Raw genomic sequence first — 25,617 nt, 5'->3', positions numbered from 1 at the left:
GAACTTGTATCGGACCTCGGTTAGATCACATTTGGAGTACTGTGTACAATTGTGATCTCAATATTATAAAAAGGATATAGAGGCATTGGCGAGGATGGAAATTAGATTTACAATTATGATACCAGAAATGCGAGGTTATGCCTATTAGGAAAGGATGAACAGGCTGTGTCTCTTCCTCTTGAAAAGAGAAGATGACTTTTGTTTTAATTCGTTCATGGGATGTGGGCTTCGCTGGCAAGGCCAGCATTTATTACCCATCTCTAATTGCCCTTGAGAAGATGGTTGTGAGCCACCTTCTTGAACCGCTGCAGTCCATGTGGTGGAGCGGTGAGGTCAGGGCGAAGGAGCGGCGAGAGATTGTAGCGGGACATGATCGGGACCTAGGTGAGGCGTGAGTTTGGGGACCAGAAGAGGCGAGGGCCCAGGGGCAGCACGGGCAGTCCACACTGCGACATACGTGAGCATTAGGTCCGTGTAGCAGAGCTGGTCTCCAGTCGTTTGTACATGGGATATGCTGGCAACGGAAGAATGACCATAATATGATAGAATGTTACATTAAGTTTGAAAGTGATTTTGTTAAATCCGAAACTGAGGTCTTAAATTTAAACAAATTTAGGTATGAGGGGTGAGTTGGCTAAGGTAGATTCGGAAACTACATTAAGAGGTATCAAGATAGATAAGCAATGGCTCGCTTTGAAGAATTAATACATAATTTACAATAATTACATTCCTTTTAAGGCACAAGACCCCCACAGGAAAGGTGGTCCAACCGTGACTAAGAAGTGAAGTTAAAGATAGTTTTAGAACAAAGGAAGAAGCTTATAATGTTGCCAAAAAGAGCAGTAAGCCTGGGGATTGGGAGCATTTTAGAATTCAGCAAAGGAGGACCAAGAAACTGATCAAGAAAGGGGAAATAGAAAATGAGCGTAAACTAGCGAGAGACATAACAACAGACTGTAAAGTCAGTCGAGGAGGCGGGAGCTCGGAGCAGCGCGAGTCCGGGGTCGGCGAGAGGCCTATAAAGGCCAGCGGGAGTCGAGCAGTTCGAGCAGTCAGTCGAGGAGGCGGGAGCTCGGAGCAGCGCGAGTCCGGGGTCGGCGAGAGGCGTGCCGGTGCAGCTACAGGGAGAAGACAAAGAAAGAAACAAAGGTGACGTCACAGCCTAGGGGGTAAGTGATTGGCTGGTGATTGGTGAGTTCTTTTTCTTCTTATATTAGTCAGTAACTTTTAACATTGTTGTTGCCAATTTAAGTGTATCTAAGGGTTCAGTCATGGCAGGAGAGCTCGGTCGGGTGTTATGCTCCTCCTGTACCATGTGGGAACTCGGGGACGCTTCTGGTGTCCATGACGACTACGTGTGCGGGAAGTGTATCCACCTCAAGCTCCTGACGGTCCGGGTTACGGAATTGGAGCTGAGGGTAGATTCACTCTGGAGCATCCACGATGCTGAGAATGACGTGAGTATCACGTGTAGTGAGTTGGTCTTACCGCAGGGAAAGGGTCCACAGCCAGATAGGGAATGGAAGACCAGCAGGAAGAGTAGTGCAAGGAAGGTAGTGCAGGGGTCCCCTGTGGTCATCCCCCTGCAAAACAGATACACCGTTTTGAGTACTGTTGAGGGGAATGACTCATCAGGGGAGGGCAGCAGCAGCCAAGTTCATGGCATCGTGGCTGGCTCTGCTGCACAGGAGGGCAAGAAAAAGAGTGGGAGAGCAATAGTGATAGGGGATTCAATGGTGAGGGGAATAGATAGGTGTTTCTGCGGCCGCGACCGAGACTCCAGGATGGTATGTTGCCTCCCTGGTGCAAGGGTCAAGGATGTCTCGGAGCGGGTGCAGGACATTCTGAAATGGGAGGGAGAACAGCCAGTTGTCGTGGTGCACATTGGTACCAACGACATAGGTAAAAAAAGGAATGAGGTCCTATGAAACGAATTTAAGGAGCTAGGAGCTAAATTAAAAAGTTGGACCTCAAAAGTAGTAATCTCGGGATTGCTACCAGTGCCACGTGATAGTCAGAGTAGGAATCGCAGGATAGCGCAGATGAATACGTGGCTTGAGCAGTGGTGCAGTAGGGAGGGATTCAAATTCCTGGGGCATTGGGACCGGTTCTGGGGGAGGTGGAACCAGTACAAACCGGACGGTCTGCACCTGGGCAGGACCGGAACCAATGTCCTAGGGGGAGTGTTTTCTAGTGCTGTTGGGGAGGATTTAAACTAATATGGCAGGGGGATGGGAACCAATGCAGGGAGACAGAGGGAAACAAAAAGGAGGCAAAAGCAAAAGACAGAAAGGAGATGAGGAAAAGTGGAGGGCGGAGAAACCCAAGGCAAAGAACAAAAAGGGCCACTGTACAGCAAAATTCTAAAAGGACAAAGGGTGTTAAAAAAACAAGCCTGAAGGCTTTGTGTCTTAATGCAAGGAGTATCCGCAATAAGGTGGATGAATTAATTGTGCAAATAGATGTTAACAAATATGATGTGATTGGGATTACGGAGACGTGGCTCCAGGATGATCAGGGCTGGGAACTCAACATTTAGGAGTATTCAACATTCAGGAAGGATAGAATAAAAGGAAAAGGAGGTGGGATTGCATTGCTGGTTAAAGAGGAGATTAATGCAATAGTTAGGAAAGACATTAGCTTGGATGATGTGGAATCTATATGGGTAGAGCTGCAGAACACCAAAGGGCAAAAAACTTTAGTAGGAGTTGTGTACAGACCTCCAAACAGTAATAGGGATGTTGGGGAGGGAATCAAACAGGAAATTAGGGGTGCATGCAATAAAGGTGTATCAGTTATAATGGGTGACTTTAATATGCACATAGATTGGGCTAGCCAAACTAGAAGCAATACGGTGGAGGAGGATTTCCTGGAGTGCATAAGGGATGGTTTTCTAGACCAATATGTTGAGGAACCAACTAGGGGGGAGGCCATCTTAGACTGGGTGTTGTGTAATGAGAGAGGATTAATTAGCAATCTCATTGTGCGAGGCCCCTTGGGGAAGAGTGACCATAATATGGTGGAATTCTGCATTAGGATGGAGAATGAAACAGTAAATTCAGAGACCATGGTCCAGAACTTAAAGAAGGGTAACTTTGAAGGTATGAGACGTGAATTGGCTAGGATAGATTGACGAATGATACTTAGGGGGTTGACTGTGGATGGGCAATGGCAGACATTTAGAGACCGCATGGATGAATTACAACAATTGTACATTTCTGTCTGGCGTAAAAATAAAAAAGGGAAGGTGGCTCAACCGTGGCTATCTAGGGAAATCAGGGATAGTATTAAAGCCAAGGAAGTGGCATACAAATTGGCCAGAAATAGCAGCGAACCTGGGGACTGGGAGAAATTTAGAACTCAGCAGAGGAGGACAAAGGGTTTGATTAGGGCAGGGAAAATGGAGTACGAGAAGAAGCTTGCAGGGAACATTAAGGCGGATTGCAAAAGTTTCTATAGGTATGTAAAGAGAAAAAGGTTAGTAAAGACAAACGTAGGTCCCCTGCAGTCAGAATCAGGGGAAGTCATAACGGGGAACAAAGAAATGGCAGACCAATTGAACAAGTACTTTGGTTCGGTATTCACTAAGGAGGATACAAACAACCTTCCGGATATAAAAGGGGTCAGAGGGTCTAGTAAGGAGGGGGAACTGAGGGAAATCTTTATTAGTCGGGAAATTGTGTTGGGGAAATTGATGGGATTGAAGGCCGATAAATCCCCAGGGCCTGATGGACTGCATCCCAGAGTACTTAAGGAGGTGGCCTTGGAAATAGCGGATGCATTGACAGTCATTTTCCAACATTCCATTGACTCTGGATCAGTTCCTATGGAGTGGAGGGTAGCCAATGTAACCCCACTTTTTAAAAAAGGAGGGAGAGAGAAAACAGGGAATTATAGACCAGTCAGCCTGACATCGGTAGTGGGTAAAATGATGGAATCAATTATTAAGGATGTCATAGCAGTGCATCTGGAAAATGGTGACATGATAGGTCCAAGTCAGCATGGATTTGTGAAAGGGAAATCATGCTTGACAAATCTTCTGGAATTTTTTGAGGATGTTTCCAGTAAAGTGGACAAAGGAGAACCAGTTGATGTGGTATATTTGGACTTTCAGAAGGCTTTCGACAAGGTCCCACACAAGAGATTAATGTGCAAAGTTAAAGCACATGGGATTGGGGGTAGTGTGCTGACGTGGATTGAGAACTGGTTGTCAGACAGGAAGCAAAGAGTAGGAGTAAACGGGTACTTTTCAGAATGGCAGGCAGTGACTATTGGGGTGCCGCAAGGTTCTGTGCTGGGGCCCCAGCTGTTTACATTGTACATTAATGATTTAGACGAGGAGATTAAATGCAGTATCTCCAAATTTGCGGATGACACTAAGTTGGGTGGCAGTGTGAGCTGCGAGGAGGATGCTATTAGGCTGCAGAGTGACTTGGATAGGTTAGGTGAGTGGGTAAATGCATGGCAGATGAAGTATAATGTGGATAAATGTGAGGTTATCCACTTTGGTGGTAAAAACAGAGAGACAGACTATTATCTGAATGGTGACAGATTAGGAAAAGGGAAGGTGCAACGAGACCTGGGTGTCATGGTACACCAGTCATTGAAGGTTAGCATGCAGGTGCAGCAGGCAGTTAAGAAAGCAAATGGCATGTTGGCCTTCATAGCGAGGGGATTTGAATACAGGGGCAGGGAGGTGTTGCTACAGTTGTACAGAGCCTTGGTGAGGCCACACCTGGAGTATTGTGTACAGTTTTGGTCTCCTAACTTGAGGAAGGACATTCTTGCTATTGAGGGAGTGCAGCGAAGATTCACCAGACTGATTCCCGGGATGGCGGGACTGACCTATCAAGAAAGACTGGATCAACTGGGCTTGTATTCACTGGAGTTCAGAAGAATGAGAGTGGACCTCATGGAAACGTTTAAAATTCTGATGGGTTTAGACAGGTTAGATGCAGGAAGAATGTTCCCAATGTTGGGGAAGTCCAGAACCAGGGGTCACAGTCTGAGGATAAGGGGTAAGCCATTTAGGACCGAGATGAGGAGAAACTTCTTCACCCAGAGAGTGGTGAACCTGTGGAATTCTCTACCACAGAAAGTAGTTGAGGCCAATTCACTAAATATATTCAAATGGGAGTTTGATGAAGTCCTTACTACTCGGGGGATCAAGGGTTATGGCGAGAAAGCAGGAATGGGGTACTGAAGTTTCATGTTCAGCCATGAACTCATTGAATGGCGGTGCAGGCTAGAAGGGCTGAATGGCCTGCTTCTGCACCTATTTTCTATGTCTATGTTTCTAAATCCTTTTGTAGGTATGTTAAAAAGGAAAAATTAGCAAAAGTAAATGTGAGTCCTCTACAGGCTGAGAAATTATAATGCGGAACAAGGAAATGGCAAAGAAATTAAACAAATACTTTGGGCGGAAAATTGTGGTTGGAAGCTTCTTTTGGGTGAACGCATCTGACCAGAATTTAAAAAAAAATTGCCTGGTAGTCTCAGAGGAACATAGTTTGTGGTCGGAGTCCGAGTTTCGTAGTGCAGTGTACAGGAACATGTCTTCCAGGTATGTATTTGTATCCTAGGATCACGTGGGCCTGAACCATCAATGGACATCGAGTATTCTCATTGATAATAATGGGAGCTCTGGTTGTATGAGCTCCCATTGCTTTCAACAACAACAACTTTATTTATATAGTGCTTTTAACGTAGTAAAATGTCCCAAGGCACTTCAGTGTTATAAGACAAAGCAAATAAATTTGACACCGAGCCACATAAGAAGAAATTACAGCAGATGACCAAAATCTGGTCAAAGAGTAGCTTTAAGGGGCATCTTAAAGGGGGAAAGAAATGTCCAGAGGCAGAGAGGTTTAGGGAGGGAGTTCCAGAGCTTGGGGCCCAGGCAGCTGAAGGCATAGCCACCGATGTTGAACAGTTCTAATCAGGAATGCTCAAGAGGGCCAATTTTGAGGAACGCAGACATCACGTGGCATTGTGAGGCTGAAAGAGATTAGAGATTGGAAGGGGTGAGGCCATAGAGGGATTTGTAAACAAGGATGAGAATTTTGAAATCGAGGCATTGCTTAACTGGGAGCCAATGTAGGTCAGCGAGCACAGGGGTGATGGGTGATCGGGACTTGGTGCAAGTTAGGACATGGACTGCCGAGTTTTGGATGACCTCAAATTTACATAAGAACATAAGAAATAGGAGCAAAAGTATGGCCATAGGGCCCCTCGAGCCTGCTCCGCCATTTAATACGATCATGGCTGATCTGATCATGGACTCTAGTCTAATTCCCTGCCCGCTCCCCATAACCCCTTATTCCCTTCTCGGTTAAGAAACTGTCGATCTCTGTTTTTAATTTATTCAATGTCCCAGCTTTCACAGCTCTCTGAGGCAGTGAATTCCACAGATTTACAACCCTCAGAGAAGAAATTTCTCCTCATCTCTGTTTTAAATGGGTGGCCCCTTATTCTAAGATTATGCCCCCTAGTTCTAGTCTCCCCTATCAGTGGAAACATCCTCTCTGCATCCATCTTGTCAAGCCCCATCATAATCTTATACGTTTCGATAAGATCACCTCTCAATCTTCTGACTTCCAATGAGTCGAGGCTCAACCTACTCATTCTTTCCTCATAAGTCAACCCCCTCATCTCCGGAATCAACCTCGTGAATCTTCTCTGAACAGCTTCCAAAGCAAGTATATCCTTTTATAAATAAGGAAACCAAAACTATATGCAGTATTCCAGGTGTGGCCTCACCAATACCCTGTATAACTGTAGCAAGACTTCTCTACTTTTATACTCCATCCCCTTTGCAATAAAGGCCAAGATTCCATTGGTCTTCCTGATTACTTGCTGTGCCTGCATACTAAACTTTTGTGTTTCATGCACAAGTACCCCCAGGTCCCGCTGCACTGCAGCACTTTGCAATTTTTCTCCATTTATAAAATAACTTGCTCTTTGATTTTTTTTTTCTGCCAAAGTGCATGACTTCACAATTTCCAACATTATACTCCATCTGCCAAATTTTTGCCCACTTACTTAGCCTGTCTATGTCCTTTTGCAGATTTTTTGTGTCCTCCTCACACATTGCTTTTCCTCCCATCTTTGTATCATCAGCAAACTTGGCTACGTTACACTTGGTCCTTTCTTCCAAGTTGTTAATATAGATTATAAATAGTTGGGGTCCCAGCACTGATCCCTGCGACACGCCACTGGTTACTGATTGGCAACCAGAGCATGAACCATTTATCCCGACTCTCTGTTTTCTGTTAGTTAGCCAAGCCTCTATCCGTGCTAATATATTACCCCAACCCTGTGAACTTTTATCTTATGCAGTAATGTTTTATGTGGCACCTTGTCAAATGCCTTCTGGAAGTCCAAATACATCACATCCACTGGTTCCCCTTAATCCACCCTTCTCGTTACATCCTCAAAGAATTCTAGCAAATTTGTCAAACATTACATTCCCTTCATATGTGCAAATATGTTTGATTAACGTGAAAATATAAATTGTGTTCACCGCCCCACCAACCTCTCTTTGTCTGTCTCTCTCTCCTCCTAAACTGAGGGACATTTAACAGTGATCTATCCATCCCATCCTCATCACCCAGAGATGGCTATCAGAGTGAGCGGCAGAGAGACAGGCATAGTATCAGTCTTAAACACCCTAACTGTCTGCATATTAGGGTCAATACTAGTATCACACATTCATGTATAACACCAGTGGGGGGAGAGAGACACACACATTATCAGTCTTACACTTGGCATCAGTGTCTCCATATTACGCTCAGTAACAGTGCCACACTGTCATGTGTAGCACCAGAGAGAGAAACAGTGTCTGACATATCAAGAAAGACTGGATCAACTGGGCTTGTATTCACTGGAATTCAGAAGATTGAGAGGGGATCTCCTAGAAACGTTTAAAATTCTGATGGGTTTAGACAGGTTAGATGCAGGAAGAATGTTCCCAATGTTGGGAAAGCCCAGAACCAGGGGTTACAGTCTAAGGATAAGGGGTAAGCCATTTAGGACCGAGATGAGGAGAAACTTCTTCACCCAAAGAGTGGTGAACCTGTGGAATTCTCTACCACAGAAAGTTGTTGAGGCCAATTCACTAAATATATTCAAAAAGGAGTTAAATGTAGTCCTTACTACTAGGGGGATCAAGGGGTATGGCGAGAAAACAGGAATGGGGTACTGAAGTTGCATGTTCAGTCATGAACTCATTGAATGGCGGTGCAGGCTTGAAGGGCCGAATGGCCTACTCCTGCACCTATTTTCTATGTTTCTATGTGCCAGTGTTGTACTCACAAGTGTGTCCACATCACGTGAAATAACAGTATCCCGCCTTCACAAACAGTACGAGCGCGAGAGAGAGCCATGCACAGTATCAGTTCCAGACTGACCTGTGAAGTCTGCTTTTATCCTTGTGGGGGACAGAAGTTAAAGTCTCTCTCTGATATTGTACCACAGACAGACTCACTATTAATCCCACACTGCGGGACAGTGCCAGAGAATCAGAGAAACAACGTCCCACATTTAACCCTCGCTTGCCTGTTGTACTCTCTGTAATCTTGCAGCTCAGGGCCGTTCGGTATTACTCTCAGTGACCGAGTGTTTCACTATGATTAAATTTACAGCACGGAAGGAGGCCATTCGGCCCATCATGTCCGTGCTTGCTGACAGAGCTTTCCAGCCTGATCCCACTTTCCAGCTCTTGGATCGTAGACTTGTAGGTTACGGCACTTCAAGTGCATATCCAAGTACTTTTTAAATGCTATGAGGGTTTCTGCCTCTGCTACCCTTTCAGCCAGTGAGTTTCAGACCCCCACCAACCTTGGTGAAAATATTTCTCCTCAAATCCCTAATAAACCTCCTACCACTTACTTTAAATCTATGCCCCTTGAGGGAAATAGGTCCTTCCTATCTGCTCTATCTAGGCCCCTCATAATTTTATACACCTCAATTAGGTCTCCTAAGCCTCCTCTGTTCCAAAGAAAACAACCCCAGCCTATCCCAATCTTTCCTCATAGCTAAAATTCTCCAGTTCAGGCAACATCCTCGTAAATTTCCTCTACCCTCTCTGGGGCAGTCACATCTTTCCTGTACTGTGGTGACCAGAACTGCACGCAGTACTCTTAACTGTGGCCTAAGTAGTTTTTTACATAGTTCAAGCATAACCTCCCTAATCTTCTATTCTATGCCTCGGCTAATAAAGGCAAGTATCCCGTATGCCTTCTTCACCACCTTATCTACCTGTCCTGCTACTTCTGGAATCTGTGGACATGCACTCCAAGGTCCCTTTGTCCCTCTCCACTTCTCAGTGTCCTACCATTTATCATGTATTCCATTTCCTTGTTAGCCCTCCCCAAATGCATTACCTCACACTTCTCCGGATTGAGTTCCATTTGGCACTGTTCTGCCCACCTGACCAGTCCATTGATACCTTCCTGCAGTCTACCGCTTCTTCATTATCAAGCACAGGGCCAATTTTTGTATCCTCTGCAAACTTCTTAATCATACCTTCTACATTCAAGTCCAAATCATTGATTATATATATATCATATATATATATCACAAAAAGCAAGGGACCAGCTACTGAGCCCTGCAGAAGCCCACTGGAAACTGCCCTGGGAGGGTGTAGAAGGACATTTCCTCTATATATCTAAACCAGGCTGTAGTTGGCCTGGGAGTGTTTGATGGGGAGTATAACGGGAGCTTTACTCTATATATGTAGAGGGAACTTAATTCTGTACCTTGCCCGTGCTATATATGACCTGGGAATGTTTGATGGGACAGTGCAGAGGGAGCATTACTCTGTCACTAACCCGTGTTGTCTATGCCCTGGGAGTGATTGATGGGTCAGTGTGGAGGGAGCTTTACTCTGTATCTAATCCGTGCTGTACTACATGTCTTATTACATTAATATACTTGCCGAATTGGCATATAATGAATTTCAACACTGATAAATGAGGTATTGCATTTTGGTAACAGAAATAAGGAGGTCACATATTAGTTGGAAAACCAGAATCTAAATAGGGCAGAAGAGCAAAGTGATCTCGGAATACAAATGCAAAAATCACCAAAAGTAGCGACGTAGGTTAATAAGGCCGTTAAAAAGGAGCAAACCAAGCACTCGGGTTTATTTCCAGGGGGATTGAATTGAAAAGTAGCTAAGTTATGCTGAACTTGTATCGAACCTCGGTTAGACCACATTTGGAGTACTGTGTACAATTGTGATCTCCATATTATAAAAAGGATATAGAGGGATTGGCGAGAGTGGAATTTAGATTTACAATTATGATACCAGAAATGCGAGGTTATGCCTATTAGGAAATGATGAACAGGCTGAGTCTCTTCCTCTTGAAAAGAGAATGTGACGTTTTTTTTAATTCGTTCATGGGATGTGGGCCTTGCTGGCAAGGCCAGCATTTATTACCCATCTCTTAATTGCCCTTGAGAAGATGGTCGTGAGCCACCTTCTTGAACCGCTGCAGTCCGTGTGGTGGAGCGGCGAGGGATATCACCGAGGCCCAGGAGAGGCGTGAGTTTAGGCCCCAGGGGCAGTACAGGCCGTCCACACTGCGACATATGTGCGCATTAGGTCCGTGCAGCAGAGCTGGTCTCCAGTCGTTTTGGTTAATCCTTGCCACTGGACCAAGACCTAGCTCTGTCAAGCCCGTGTGGTGGCTGGTGTGCAACGGTCTCCACACGCTAAAAGAAATCTACGCACAGGCATCTTCCACCCTTCAACATGTAGTACGGGACCTGGAATTTTAGGTCCTTCATTGAAACACCTGTGAACTTTTTGACGTGGAAGCAAGTCATCCTCGATTCGAGGGACTGCCTATGATGATGATGATGAGGGAGGAAGTGCCAGGATTTTGACCCAGCGACGAAGGAACGGTGATATTCTTACATATCAGGATGGTGTGTGACTTGGAGGGGAACGTGCTGGTGGTGGTGTTCCCATGTGCTTGCTGCCCTTGTCCTTCTAGATGGTAGAGGTCGAGGGTTTGGGAGGGGCTGCCGAAGAAGCACTCTCATATCTCCACCTGTTTCTTTCTCAATTTCTCTCTCTCCCCCCACCTTGTTCTCTCTCTCTCTAATTCACATTTGCTCTATTAAGAACATAAGAAATAGGAGCAGGAGTAGGCCATTTTGCCCCTCGAGCCTGCTCCGCCATTCAATAAGAGCTCGACCTCTCTCATTTCTCTCTGCCTCACTGTCTCTCACTCTTTCCACCTTTCTAATCTCTGCTTCTCTGTCCCTCTTTCTGCTATGCTCTCAGTCTACCTCTCTCTGCCTCTTTCACCCATCTCTCTTCTCTCTACCTCATTCTCTTCTCTCTTGCCATCCCGGCCAATACCTTCTCTTCCTTTCCTCTCTTTCTCTGCCTCATTCTGTCTCTCCCACTCCCCCTTTTGGATTTAAGTCTCTCTCTGTCTTACTTACTTTGCTGTCTGTTTGATCTCACTCTGTCCAGCTCTCTCTCCCTTCTGTGTCAATCTTCCTCTCACTCATTCGCTCTCTCTCCCTACATGCGAATTGGAAGGTACCAAATATAACCCCACTATTTAAGAAAGGAGGGGAGAGAAAACAAAGAACCACAGACCAGTTAGCCTGACATCAGTAGTAAGAAAAATGCTAGAATCTATTATAAGGATGTGGCAACAGGGCACTATTAAAAATAATAATAGGATTGGGCAGAGTCAATACGGATTTATAAAACTGAAATCATGTTTGACAAATCTGTTAGTGTGTTTTGAGGTGGTAATTAGCAGAATAGATAAGGGGGGTACCAGTGGATATGGTGTATTTGGATTTTCAGAAGGCATTCGATAAGAGATAATTAAACAAAATTAGAGCTCATAGGATTGGGGGTAATATACTCACATGGATTGAGGATTGGTTCTCAAAGCATAAAATAGTAGAGGACAATATAAGCTTAAACCAGAGTGAGTAATAGAATAGGTTAGATTGTAATGTGTGATGTTTATACCTATAATTATGAAACTATAAGAAATAACAACCAACAGCAGGCAGGGGAGTTTAAGGATAATGGGAAAATTACTGAAGAAAAGTAACTGCTGGGAACCAGGGAAAGTGTCCTTGTAAATCACAGATTAGAGAAGTTCCAGCTGTCTTTTCCCAGCTTCCTGCCCAAACCCAGCAGAGAAGACAAAGATGAGTCCAGTGCCAGAGGTGGATAACTGCAGGGTATAAAAGTGAGGGGAGATTGATGTAAGGGGGTAATCGGGACTGGAGACACCGGTGATCAAGCTCAGGGCGCCCGAGGTTCCATCCAGCGGGCTGACCTTGTGTCATTTACTGTGGACACGAGCATGGATTAAGGATTGGTTAACGGACAGAAAACAGAGTAGGAATAAACGGGTAATTTTTGGGTTGGCAGGCTGTAACTCGTGGAGTGGTACCGTAAGCATCAGGGCTTGGGCCCCAGCTATTCACAATCTATATCAATGATTTGGATGATATCCACATTTGCTGATGATACAAAGCTAGGTGGGAATGTAAGTTGTGAGGATGATGCAAAATGCAAAGAAACTTCAAAGGGCTAAGTGAGTGGGTAAGAAGATGGAAAATGGAATATAATGTGAAGTTATCCACTTTGGTAGGAAAAATAGAAAAGCAGAGTAGTTTGTAAATGCTGACAAATTGGAAAATGCTGTTGTTCAGAGAGTCCTGGGTGTCCATGTATATGAATCACTGAAAATTAACCTGCAGGTACAGGAAGCAATTAAAGAAAATGGTTTGTTGACCTTTATTATAAGAGGATTTGAATATAAGAGTAAAGATGTCTGACTGCAATTACATACTGCCCTGGTGAGACCACATTTGGAGTATGTGTACAGTTTTGGTCTCCTTGCCTAAGAAAGGACATACTTGCCATTGAGAAACGAAGGTTCACCAGACTGATTCCTGGGGTAGTAGGACTGTCCTATGAGGAGAGATTGAGTAGACGAGGTCTATATTCTCTGTAGTTTAGAAGAATGAAAGGTGATCTAATTGAAACATGCACAATCCTTACAGGGCTTGACAGGGTTGATGCAGGAAGGATATTTTCTCTGGCTGGGAGTCTAGAACCAGGAGTCACAGTCTCAGAATAAGTGGTCGGCCATTTAGGACTGAGATGAAAATAAATAGGGTGGTGAATCTTTGGAAGTCTCTACCCCAAAGGGCTATGGATGCTCAATCTTTGAGCATATTCAAGACAGAAGTTGATACACTTTTTTGAATATTAAGGGATGAAGGAATATGAGGAAAGTGGAGTTGAGGTAGAAGATCAGCTATGATATTGAATGGCGGATCAGGCTCGAGGGGTCGAATGGCCTGCTCCTATTTCTTGTGTTCTTATAACGCAACATAAGTGGATTGGAGTCACTGTTAATCTAGTGGAAAACTTGCTTTAGGTTCTAACCTCTGCTGCACCTCTGACACAGTTGACTACTCCATCCTCCTCCAACACCTCTCCACCAGTGTCCAGCTCGGTGGGACTGCACTCACCTGGTTCCATTCTTACCTATCTAATCGTAGCCAGAAAATATCGTGCAATGGCTTCTCTTCCCACTCCTGCATTGTTACCTCTGGTGTCCTTGTTTCCCTCTTATTTCTCATCTATATGCTGCCCCTTGGCGATATCATCTAAAAACCCGGAGTCAGTTTCTACATGTACACTGACGACACCCAGCTCCACCTCTCCCCCACTTGTCTCGACCCATGCTTGGTATCTAAATTGTCAGATTGCTTGTCCAACATCCAGTACTGGATGAGCAGAAATTTTCTCCAATTAAATATTGGGAAGACCGAAGCCAATATCTTTGGTCCCCGCCATAAATTGCGGTCCCTAACCACAGACTCCATCCCTCTCCCGAGCATCAATCTGAGGGAGAACAAGATTGCTCACAACCTAGGTGTCATATTTGACCCTGAAATGAGTTTCCAGCCACATATCCGTGGCATAACTGAAACCGCCTTTTTCCACCTCCGTAACATTACCCACCTCCGCTCCTGCCTCAGCTCTTGTGCTGCTGAAACCCTCACTCATGCCTTTGTTACCTCTAGACTTGACTACTCCAATTCACTCCTGGCCGGTCTCCCACATTCCTCACTACGTAAACTTGAAGTCATCCAAATCTCAGCAGCCCATGTACTAACCCGCATCAAGTCAAGATCACCCGTCACTCCTGTGCTTTCTGACCTACATTGGCTCCCAGTTAAACAAAGCCTCGATTTCAAAATTCTCATCCTTGTTTACAAATCATTCCGTGGTCTTGCTCCTCCCTATCTCTGTAATCTTTTTCTGCCTCACAACCCCACAAGATGTCTTGCTCCTCAAATTCTGGCCTCTTGAACATCCCTCATTATAACTGCTCAACCACCATTTTCCAATCCTCTCTGGCTTTAGATATGGTGCTGGAGGACTACTAATGTGGTACTTTTGTTTAAGAAGGGAGAAAGGGATAGACCGAGTAATTACAAACCAGTCAGCCCAACCTCAGTGGTAGGAAAATTATTGGAAAGAATCCTGAAGGACAGGATAAATCTTCACTTAGAAAGACACAGATTAATCAAGGACAGTCAGCACGGATTTGTTAAGGGAAGGTCGTGTCTAACTAACTTGATTGAATTTTTCGAGGAGGTAATAGGAGGGTTGCTAAGAGCCAAGCATATGATGTTGTGTATATATCTTTTAGCAAAGCTTTTGATAAGGTCCCACATGGCAGACTGGTCACAAAAGTAAAAACCCATGGGATCCAGGGCAAAGTGGTAAGTTGGATCCAAAATTGGCTCAGAGGCAGGACGCAAAGGGTAATGGTTGATGGATGTTTTTGTGACTGGAAGGATGTTACCAGTGGGGTTCCGCAGGGCTCAGTACCAGGTCCCTTGCTTTTTGTGATATTCATTAATGATCTAGACTTGAATATCGGGGGTATGATTAGGAAGTTTGCAGATGATACTAAAATCGGCTGTGTGTTTGATAATGAAGAAAGCTGCGGGCTGCAGGAAGATATCAATCAACTGGTCAAAACACTGGCAAATGGAATTTAATCCAGAGAGGGGTGAGGAAATGCATGTGGGGAGGGCTGACAAGGAAAGGGAATACACATTAAATGGTAGGACACTGAGAAGTGTAGAGGAACAAAGAGACCTTGGAATGCATGTCTCAGTACAGGTAGATAAGGTGGTTAAGAATGCGTACGGAATGCTTGCCTTTATTCGCTAAAGCACAGAATACAAGAGCAGGGGTTTATACTTGAACTGTTTTTAAAAAAAAAACCTGGTTAGGCCACAACTGGAGCACTGCATGCAGTTCTGGTCACAGTATTACAGGAAGGACGTGATTGCACTGGAGAGGGTACAATGGAGATTTACGAGGATGTTGCTGGGAGTGGAGAATCTTAGCTATGAGGACAGATTGGATAGGCTGGATTTGTTTTCATTGGAACAGAGACTGAGAGGAGACCTCATTGAGGTGTATAAAATTATGAGGGGCCTAGATATAGTGGATAGAAAGGGTCTAGTTCCATTAGCAGAGTGGTCAACAACCCGGGGGCATAAATTTAAAGTAATTGGTAGAAGGTTTGGAGGGGATTTGAGGGGAAATTTCTTCACGCAGAGTGTTGTGGGAGTCTGGAACTCTGCCTGAAAGGGTGGAAGAGCCAGAAACCCTCACCACATTTAAAAAAAAAAGTACTTGGATGTGCACTTGAAGTGTCATAACCTGCAGGGTTATGGACCTAGAGCTGAAAAGTGGGATTAGGCTGGATAGCCTCTTGTTGGCTGGCATGGAAACGATGGGCCAAAATGTGCTTCCGTGCTGTAAACTTCTATGATTATATTTCCAATATAAATAGCTGTGACGTGGTGCATTTTGGTAGGTGGAATAAGGAGGCCACGAACTCAGTGTCAGCTGTGGCTCAGTGAGTAGCACTCTCACCTGAGTTATAAAATTGTGGGTTCAATTCCCACACCAGGGATTTGAGCACAAAACCTCGGCTGACAATCCGGTGCAGTGCTGAGGGAGTGCCGTCTTTCAGAAGTGATAAACCGCAGCCCCGTCTGCTCCCTCAGGTGTATGTAAAAGGTCCCATAACACTATTTCGAGGAAGAGCAGAGGAGTTATTCCCAGTCTCCTGGCTAATATTTATCCTTCAACATTACAAAAACAGATTGTCTGGTCGTTATCCCTAGAGGATGAGACTGAGGAATTAATAATGGAGAACAGGGAAATCGCAGAGACATTGAACAAATATTTTGTATCGGTCTTCACGGTAGAAGACACGAAAAACATCCCAATAGTGGATAATCAAAGGGCTATAGGGAGGGAGGAACTTAATACAATCACTATCACTAATGAAGTAGTGCTCAATAAAATAATGGGACTAAAGGTGGACAAGTCCCCAGGACCTGATGTCTTACATCCTGGGGTCTTAAAAGAGGTGACTGCAGAGATAGTGGATGCATTGTTTGTAATCTACCAACATTCCCTGGATTCTGGGGTGGTCCCAGTAGATTGGAAAACCGCAACTGTAATGCCCCTATTTAAAAAAAGAGACAGACAAAAAGCAGGAAACTATAGACCAGTTAGCCTAACATCTGTCGTTGGGAAAATGCTCGAGTCCATTATTCAGGAAGCAGTAGTGGGATATTTGGAAAAGCATAATTCAATCAAACAGAGTCAGCATGGTTTTATGAAAGGAAAATCATGTTTGACAAATTTGCTGGAATTCTTTGAGGATGTAACGAGCAGGTTGGATAAGGGGGAAGCAGTGGATGTGGTTTATTTGGATTTCCAGAAGGCATTCGATAAGGTGCCAGATAAAAGATTACTGCACAAGATAAATGTTCACTGGATAGGGGGTAATATATTAGCATGGAAAGAGGATTAGCTAATTAACAGAAAACAGAGGGTCGGGATAAATGGATAATTTTCCGGTTGGCAAACAGTGACTAGTGAGGTGCCACAGGAATTGGTGCTAGGTCCTCAACTATTTACAATCTATATTAATGACTTGGATAAAGGGACCGAGTGTAAGGTAGCCAAGTTTGCTGATGATACATAGATGGATGGGAAAGCAAATTGTGAGGAGAACACAAAAAATCTGCAGAGGGATATAGACAGGCTAAGTGAATGGGCATAAATGGCAGATGGAGTATAATGTGGGAAAATGTGAGGTTATCCACTTTGGCAGTAAAAATAGAAAAGGAAATTACAATTTAAATGGAGAAAAATTGCAAAGTGTTACAGTACAGAGGGACCTGGGGGTCCTTGTGCATGAAACACAAAATGTTAACATGCATGTACAGCCAGTAATCGGGAAGTCTAATGAAATGTTGGCCTTTATTACAAGGGGGATAGAGTATAAAAGCAGAGAAGTCCTGCTCCAACTGTACAGGGTATTGGTGAGGCCACACCTGGAGTACTGCGTACAGTTTTGGTCTCCGTATTTAAGTAAGGATATACTTGCATTGGAGGAAGTTCAGAGAAGGTACACTAGGTTGATTCTGGAGATGAGAGATTGACTTATGAAGATAGGTTGGGCCTATACTCATTGGAGTTCAGAAGAATGAGAGGTGATCTTATTGAAACATATAAGATAATGAGGGGGCTCGACAAGGTGGATGCAGAGAGGATATTTCCACTCATTGAGGAAATTAAAACTAGGGGACATAGTCTTAGAATAAAGGGCCGCCCATTTAAAACTGAGGTGAGAAATTTCTTCTCTGAGGGTTATAAATCTATGGAATTCTCTGCCCCAGTGAGCTGTGGAGGTTGGGTCTTTGAATATATTTAAGGCGGAGATAGACAGATTTTTGAGTGATAAGGGAATACAAGGTGATGGGGAGTTGGCAGGGAAGTGGAACTGAGTCCATGATCAGATCAACCATGATCTTATTAAATGGTCCTCTCCTGCTCCTATTTCTTATGTTCTTATCACATTGCTGTTTGTGGGAGCTTGTTGTGTGCAAATTGGCTGTTGCATTTCCCACATTCCAACAGTGTCTACACTCCAAAAGTACTTCATTTGCTTTAAAGCGTTTTGAAATGTTTGGTGGTCGTGAAAGGTGCAATATAAATGCAAGTCTCCCATTTTTGGAAAAAAAAGTGTCTAAATGCTGTTGAGGAGCAAAGAGAGCTTGGGCAGGGGGGGCAATTATTTGGGCTGGAGGACCACTTAACAAAGTTTTGGTGAGCTGTTGAGTGCCGCCCACCAATATTCCATCAATCGCTGGGTCCCACGCAGACCGATCCCCAGCTCCTGCCACTGGAAGAGACACTGCGCATGTGTGGCTGCATCGTGCCCGGCTGTGCAGCAAATTTAAAGGGACCGTGCGCAAAAATTTTAGAACATAGCATAAACATAAATTCATGTAGTAGTCATGCTATCTTACATACACAACATGTATCTGATACTGCTTAGAAATGAATCAAAGATAAATGTTGAAAATGTTGTGGTATCTTCTGGTCTCTGTAAATCAGTGCTGTGAAATAGAACTGTACCCTCTTCAGAGTCTGTGTCAGCATCAATGTCCCACCTCAGTCATCATTATGTCCCTCTGCAAAGATTACTAATGCCGTCCCAATTGGTGCGAGATGAGAGCGCCCCTGCCATTGTACCGGGAGAGGAAAGATGCAGCACCAGTCACCCTCTTTGGTAAAAGATTTGTGGAGATGAGCAGCCATGACTCCGCTCTAAATTGGATAGGGCATATTCTAGTACGCACTGCATTCTGGGTACCGACATCTGCCATTGGAGTCTAGAATTACGGAACGGATCCTGTTAAGATCGGGCCAGAGAGAATCGCTTTGGCGATTTATTAATTTGAATTTATTACTATGTTTTTTCCTTGTCTGCAGTTCGGTTCTATCACTGACTCATGAGAAGTGAAAGTGGAAAGACGAATGTGCAGCTCGAGCTCCGGCTCGCGTTCGATTTCTGTCCCATCCAGCGGGCCGGTTAGAATGTCTTGGCAGGCCGAATATGGTCCATGGGCCATATTTTGCCCACCAGTGATCTAGGGGGACAGATGCACCAATCATTAAAAGCAATGGAAATGTAAATAAAGCACTGGGTCTCATTTCTAGAGTAAGAGAATTGCAAAGCAGAGAAGTTTTGTGAAACGTATATAGAACCTTGTTTAGACCACACTTGGAATACTGTGTTCAGTTTTGGTCTCCATATTATGAAAAAGATATACAGGCACTGTGGCTGTTGCAAAAAAGATTTTCAAGAATGACACCAGAAGTGAGAGGTTATAAGTATCCAGAATGGCTGAATATGCTGAATATTTCCCGAAATCATTAGCTTGTTGTAATATACACCCGACACCATATGACGACGCATCAAATGCTAGTACCAAAGGCTTACATGGATCATACACCACAAGCAATTTGTTTGAGCATAACAATTTTCTCGCTTTTACAAAGGCATTTTCTTAGCTTTTACCCCAAACCCATTCGTCCCCTTTTCATAGTAAGACATGCAGTGGTTCTAACAGTGCTGAGACCCGGTAAGAAGTTACAAAAGTAGTTCAGGAGTCCCAGAAACGACCACAGCTCCATCACGTTCTGTGGCCTCGGTGCATTCTCGATTGCCTCCGTCTTCGCGTGTTTGGTGGGCCTGATGCCATCGGCCGCAATTCTCCTGCCCAGGAACTCCACTTCAGGTGCCAGGAAAACGCACTTCGAGCGTGTTAACCTGAGCCCCACGCGGTTGAGTCAACTGAGAACCTCCTCTAGGTTCTGCAGATGCTCGACTGTGTTCCACCCTGTGACCAAGATGTCGTCCTGGAAGACCACGGTGTGTGGGACCGACTTCAGTAAACTTTCCATGTTTCCCTGGAATATCGCCGCCGCCGATCGGATTCCAAACGGGCATCTGTTATAAACAAAAAGACCTTTGTGTGTGTGTGTTGATGCAGGTGAGGGCGTTTGATGATTCCTCCAGTTCCTGCGTCATGTAGGCTGAAGTCAGATCCAGCTTTGTGAACGTCTTTCCTCCCGCCAGCGTTGCAAAGAGGTCATCGGTCTTTGGTAGTGGGTATTGGTCCTGCAGGGAGAAACGATTGATAGTTACTTTGTAGTCGCCTCAGATTTTGACTGTGCCATCTCCCTTGAGGACTGGGACGATAGGACTGGCCCATTCATTAAACTCGATCGGTGAAATGATGCCCTCTCCTTGCAGCCGATCTAGCTTGATCTCTACCCTTACTCTCATCATGTACGGTACTGCTATCGTCTTGTGATGGATGGATCATGCCCCCGGAATTAGATGGATCTGCACTTTTGCTCCTTGGAATTTCCCGATGCCTGATTCGAACAGCAAAGGAAATTTGTTTAAGACCAGAGCACACGAAGTGTCGTCAGCGGGCGATAGCGCTCAGACGTCGTCCCCGTTCCAGTGTATCTTTCCCAGCCAGCTCCTGCTGAGCAGCGTGGGACCATCGCTCGGTACCACCCAGAGTGGTAGCTTGTGCATCGCTCCATCGTAGGAGACCTTTATGGTAGCACTGCCGATTACAGGAATCGGTTCTTTCGTGTAAGTTCTTAGTTTCTTACGAACTGGAGTTAAGACTGGCCTTGAGGTCTTGTTGCACCACAACATTTCAAAAGTATTTTTGCCCATGATGGACTGGCTTGCACCTGTGTCCAGCTCCATTAACACCGGGTGTCCATTTAGTTCAACATTTAGCATTATCGGGGGACAATTTGTGGTGAATGTCTGCACTCCATGTACCTCTTTCTCCTCGATCTGAGGCTCTGGTTCGTCGTGATCCTCTGTGGATCTGTCCTCTTCTGCAACATGGTGGTTTTAGGTTTAATATTCTTTGCAGCTCGCCTGCACAGTCGTTGGAGGTGTCCCATTGTTCCACAGCCCTTGCAAATGTACTCTTTGAATCGGCATGAATGGAAACAATGATCACCCCCGCAGCGTCAACAAGGTGTTAATGGCCTTGCATTCATCACCCTTGATGGTGGACTCTGAGACATCTGCAGACGTGTATTTGCAGGTATATGTGATCAGCCCTTTGCATTACGATTCAAAAACAACATCACTTTGTTCACAGTACTTGTAGCAGCACTTGTGTGCTGAGAGATTTGCTTTATATTGTCACTGGTGGCAATGAATGCCTGGGCTATTGCTATGGCCTTACTCAAGGTTGGAGTCTCTACAGTCAAAAGTTTGCGAAGTATGGTTTCGTGGCCAATGCCAAGTACGAAAAAGTGTCTGAGCATGTGCTCCAAATGTTCTTCAAATTCGCAATGTCCTGTAAGGCATCTTAGCTTGGTGACATAACTCGACACTTACTGGCCGTCAGACATTTTGTAGGTGCAGAACCGGTACCTCACCATCAGAATGCTTTCCTTCGGGTTCAAATGCTCTCAGACAAGTGTGCACAAATCATGGTATGATTTCTCTGTGGGTTTTGCTGGAGTGAGCAGTTTCTTCATGAGGACATACGTTGGTGCCCCACAGACAGTGAGGAGGATCGCCCTTCATTTGGCAATGCTTTCTTCCCCATCTAACTCATTGGCCACAAAGTATTGGTCGAGTCACTCCGCAAAAGTTTCCCCAATCATCTCCCTCCGAGAATTTCTCCAGGATGCACACTGTGCTCTGCATCTTTGGGTTCGCTATCTGTATCTCATTGCCAGTTGTAGTAGATGGAGAACGAGTCAGATTGAACACTGTGAACTCAAAGTAAAGTGTGACCGTAGTCTTTTGTTGCAAGTCTCCAGAGTGCCTCTCCAACCTGTGAAGCCTCCTTAAATATCTGTGCTCCCTTGGGACTCCAGGGGATGAGCCCTTTGGTGGGTGTACAGAGTAAATACAAGTATACATAAATAACAGTAAAGAGTTGGGGTCCCAGCACTGATCCCTGCGGCACCCCACTGGTTACTGATTGCCAACCCGAGAATGAACCATTTATCCCGACTCTCTGGTTTCTGTTCGTTAACCAATCCCCTATCCATGCTAATATATTACCCCCAACCCTGTGAACTTTTGTCTTGTGCAGTAACCTTTTAGGTGGCACCTTGTTAAATGCCTTCTGGAATTCCAAATACACCACATCCACTGGTTCCTCTTTATCCACCCTGTTCATTACATCCTCAAAGAATTCCAGCAAATTTGTCAAACATGACTTCCCCTTCATAAATCCATGCTGTTACATCCATGTTACAGCAGTGACAGATAAGAAAGGTGTTGAATTAAACGATGGGTGGAAGCTAGCATCAGGGCGGAAGGACAGTGAGGGGCTCTTGCCTTCACAGAAGGACTCCCATGTCCTGATCAGAAGTGACCCTCAGGCAATCTCGGTTACAAACCGGTTAATGACTCGAACATGTAGAAATGTAGATCGACAAACATAGCTGTTCAGATTATTGAATATATACAGGAAAAAACGTGAGTGAACCTTCCTCATAAGTCCGGCCATCATTAACCATTTTTGCCTGAGAGCAGAATGAAACATAAAGAACAGATTATAAATCGGGAGGGGATGTCATTGATGACCTAATTCAAGAATTTGAGATTTTGGCGAGCAATAAATCTGATTGGATGTTTAAAGAGACCAATCAGAGAGATGCAGAACAATGGAAATTGACAACGTGGCCAATGAACCAATTACAGTCATTGCCTTCACCCATCCCTCATTAGCATAGGGCTGTGGGCGGAGTGTGGGGCTGCCTATATAAGGCGAGCCCGGAGCAGAATTTCCTTTATATCTGTACCTGACTGAACAAGACGATGCCTGAGGAAAAGAAATCGCTTCTTGGCCTTTTGGCTAAGATCATGCATAACTGACCTGACAGGGGAGTAACCATGACCCCAAAGTGGTTCTCCCTGGATCAGGAAGGTAGTTTTCCTATGCTTTTTGGAAATAGGAGGTGGGTGGGGTGGCTTGACCCATCCACCTCCACGGAGGTGTGTGGGGTTGCTGACCCATCCACCTCCATGACACGAACCTGGTATTGCAGTACTTCCAGGAACGGTGCTTGGGCTCTCGGCCTTTTGGCTAAGAGCATTAGCGCAGGGTGATCCTTGATGTGTGGAAGGTGACCTCTGGCGTTTGTGATCTGACAAAGAATTGGAAAGATTGGCTACGATTCAAAAAAAAAGAAACCAGCTTCGAAAAAGGGTGCCAAGAAAGTAATCAAGAAAACACCACCGAAGGGTGGCAAGAAGCGCAGAAAGTCGAGGAAGGAGAGTTACTCCATTTACATCTACAAAGTGATGAAGCAAGTTCACCCCGACACCGGCATCTCCTCCAAGGCCATGGGCATCATGAACTCGTTTGTGAACGATATTTCCGAGCACATTGCGGGTGAGGCTTCCCGCCTGGCCCATTACAACAAGCGTCGCACCATCAGTTCCCGGGAGATCCAGACCGCCGTGCGCCTGCTGCTACCCGGGGAGCTGGCCAAGCACGCTGTGTCGGAAGGGACAAAGGCGGTGACCAAGTACACCAGCTCCAAGTAAAACTCCACGCTGTCCTGACGGAACAAATCCCAAACACAACGGCTCTTTTAAGAGCCACCCACAACATCATTGAAAGAGCTGCACAAACACATCACCCTTTAGACTGAATTTACTGTAATTATTTCCCGAACAATTGTGTTTGAGACCCTTTACAATTCCAGCTGTAGATTTAGTTTTGAATTCTTATAAGCAGCTTCACTGACGGGTTCGACCTTGGCGTCGCTGTAATTTCCCGCAGTGAGTAAACTACAAACACGGTCCCTGGTCGCTTTCCCTTTGCTTCCAGACCCGTTCATTCACAGCGCCTGCCGACGAATTTATTTTGGGAGGGCGGGGAAACTCCGATTTCAGTCACACGTTCTCACTCAAGCCCTTTTCACGTTTTGTTTTTATTCCGTTGCGGCTCAGTCCGTTTATTAACCCGAGACTCCCCGCAGTGTAACAACCCAGAATGGGAGTTCTTAGAGACTAGAACAGGGGCAGTTTGAACACCCTGTCCCTCTTCTATTTTTACAGAAGGTCTCTCAGTTCTGGTCTCACTCCCACAGCAGCTCCTATGAAAAAAAGTTCACTTTTACAACGATGGAGCTGGAATGTGTCCCGTTACACAATCAGTGGGGACTGAGTCCCGCCCGTTACAGACAGTTTGAACCTGAAGCCGAATTTAATGCTGATTGTAACAGGCTGGAATTTGCAAAGGAAACATGGAATCAGACAAAAGGAAACAAAAAGTGTTTTGAAGTATTTGGCTAATGGTGAAGTTACTAACATAATTCACAATTTTAACAATTATTGGCGGGATTTTTGAATTTAAAAAATCGTTAGGTTCTGACTTTGAGAACCAATCATTTTCGCCCTACTTTCATTGGTGGACTAAACAGGCTGTGATTGGTCATGGGAAACGACCAATGAAATTCACCACAGAGTGACCAATCACAAGGTCGCTCCCTGTATCCCTCCAGAATGTATAAGAAGGGCAGATGTGGGAGGAGTTTCTCATTCTTTCTCTGAGCTTGTGAATTGTGGAAATGTCTGGAAGAGGAAAAACCAGCGGTAAAGCTCGGGCCAAGGCCAAGTCTCGCTCCTCCCGAGCCGGACTGCAGTTCCCTGTGGGCCGTGTTCACAGGCTCCTGCGAAAGGGGAACTACGCTGAGCGTGTGGGTGCCGGAGCCCCGGTCTATATGGCTGCTGTGCTCGAGTATCTGACCGCTGAAATCCTGGAGCTGGCCGGCAATGCGGCCCGCGACAACAAAAAGACCCGCATCATCCCCAGACACCTGCAGTTGGCCATCCGCAACGACGAGGAGCTCAACAAGCTGCTGGGAAAGGTGACCATCGCTCAGGGTGGAGTGCTGCCGAATATCCAGGCTGTGCTGCTGCCCAAGAAAACCACCACTTTGTCCAAGACCAAGTAAAGCGGACAAGATTTAATCTAATAACCCAAAGGCTCTTTTCAGAGCCACCCACAGGATCTGTGAAAGGGCTGCTTACTGTCTTAATAGAGTCATGTACCGATAGATTGGCCTGTTTTAGACCTGTAAACATAGAAAATAGGTGCAGGAGTAGGCCATTCGGTCCTTCGAGCCTGCACCACCATTCAATAAGATCATGGCTGATCTTTCACCTCAGTACCCCTTTCCTGCTTTCTCTCCATACCCCTTGATCTCTTTAGTTATAAGGGCCGCATCTAACTCCCTCTTGAATATATCTAACGAACTGGCATCAACAACTCTGCGGTAGGGAATTCCACAGGTTAACAACTGAGTGAATAAGTTTCTCCTCATCTCAGTCCTAAATGGCTTACCCCATATCCGAATGGGGGAGTTTTCAGTTCCCAATCACTGCATTACGGTTCTCTGCTCACAGATACTCTTCCAGTTAACAGCGAATAATTGAACTACAGTTGTCACTCAACAATTGTATAAATACCGCCACAGGTTCCTTAAATGTTCTTTAATCTGTCTGAAAACTAGAGTCGGCGGTGATGAATTAATGTAGTAATAAAAGGGTCTAGTTTAATTTTGGTCTGGTTTGAGATAGTTTGAATGCTGCTTGTGTTCTCGGGAGCTCCGGCCGTTCCCGGGCTGTGTATTTCTCTGCTAAGCCAGTC

General features: G+C 45.1%; 1 protein-coding gene and 1 non-coding gene across 2 annotated transcripts in view; both read left to right on the top strand.

Annotated features, from left to right (window-relative positions):
* LOC139273581 (zinc finger protein 436-like) overlaps positions 1-25,617 on the top strand; it is a 201,639-nt gene that overhangs the window by 136,015 nt on the left and 40,007 nt on the right. The window lies entirely within an intron of this gene.
* Positions 22,793-22,989, top strand: LOC139274305 (U2 spliceosomal RNA). Its single transcript, XR_011595443.1, has one exon. It is a non-coding gene; the product is annotated as a U2 spliceosomal RNA (small nuclear RNA).

The sequence above is a fragment of the Pristiophorus japonicus genome, chromosome 9 (assembly GCF_044704955.1).
Source record: "Pristiophorus japonicus isolate sPriJap1 chromosome 9, sPriJap1.hap1, whole genome shotgun sequence".
Lineage (NCBI taxonomy): Eukaryota > Metazoa > Chordata > Chondrichthyes > Pristiophoridae > Pristiophorus > Pristiophorus japonicus.
The sequence above is the reverse complement of the archived record's forward strand: the minus strand, read 5'-3'. Positions and strand labels throughout refer to the sequence as shown.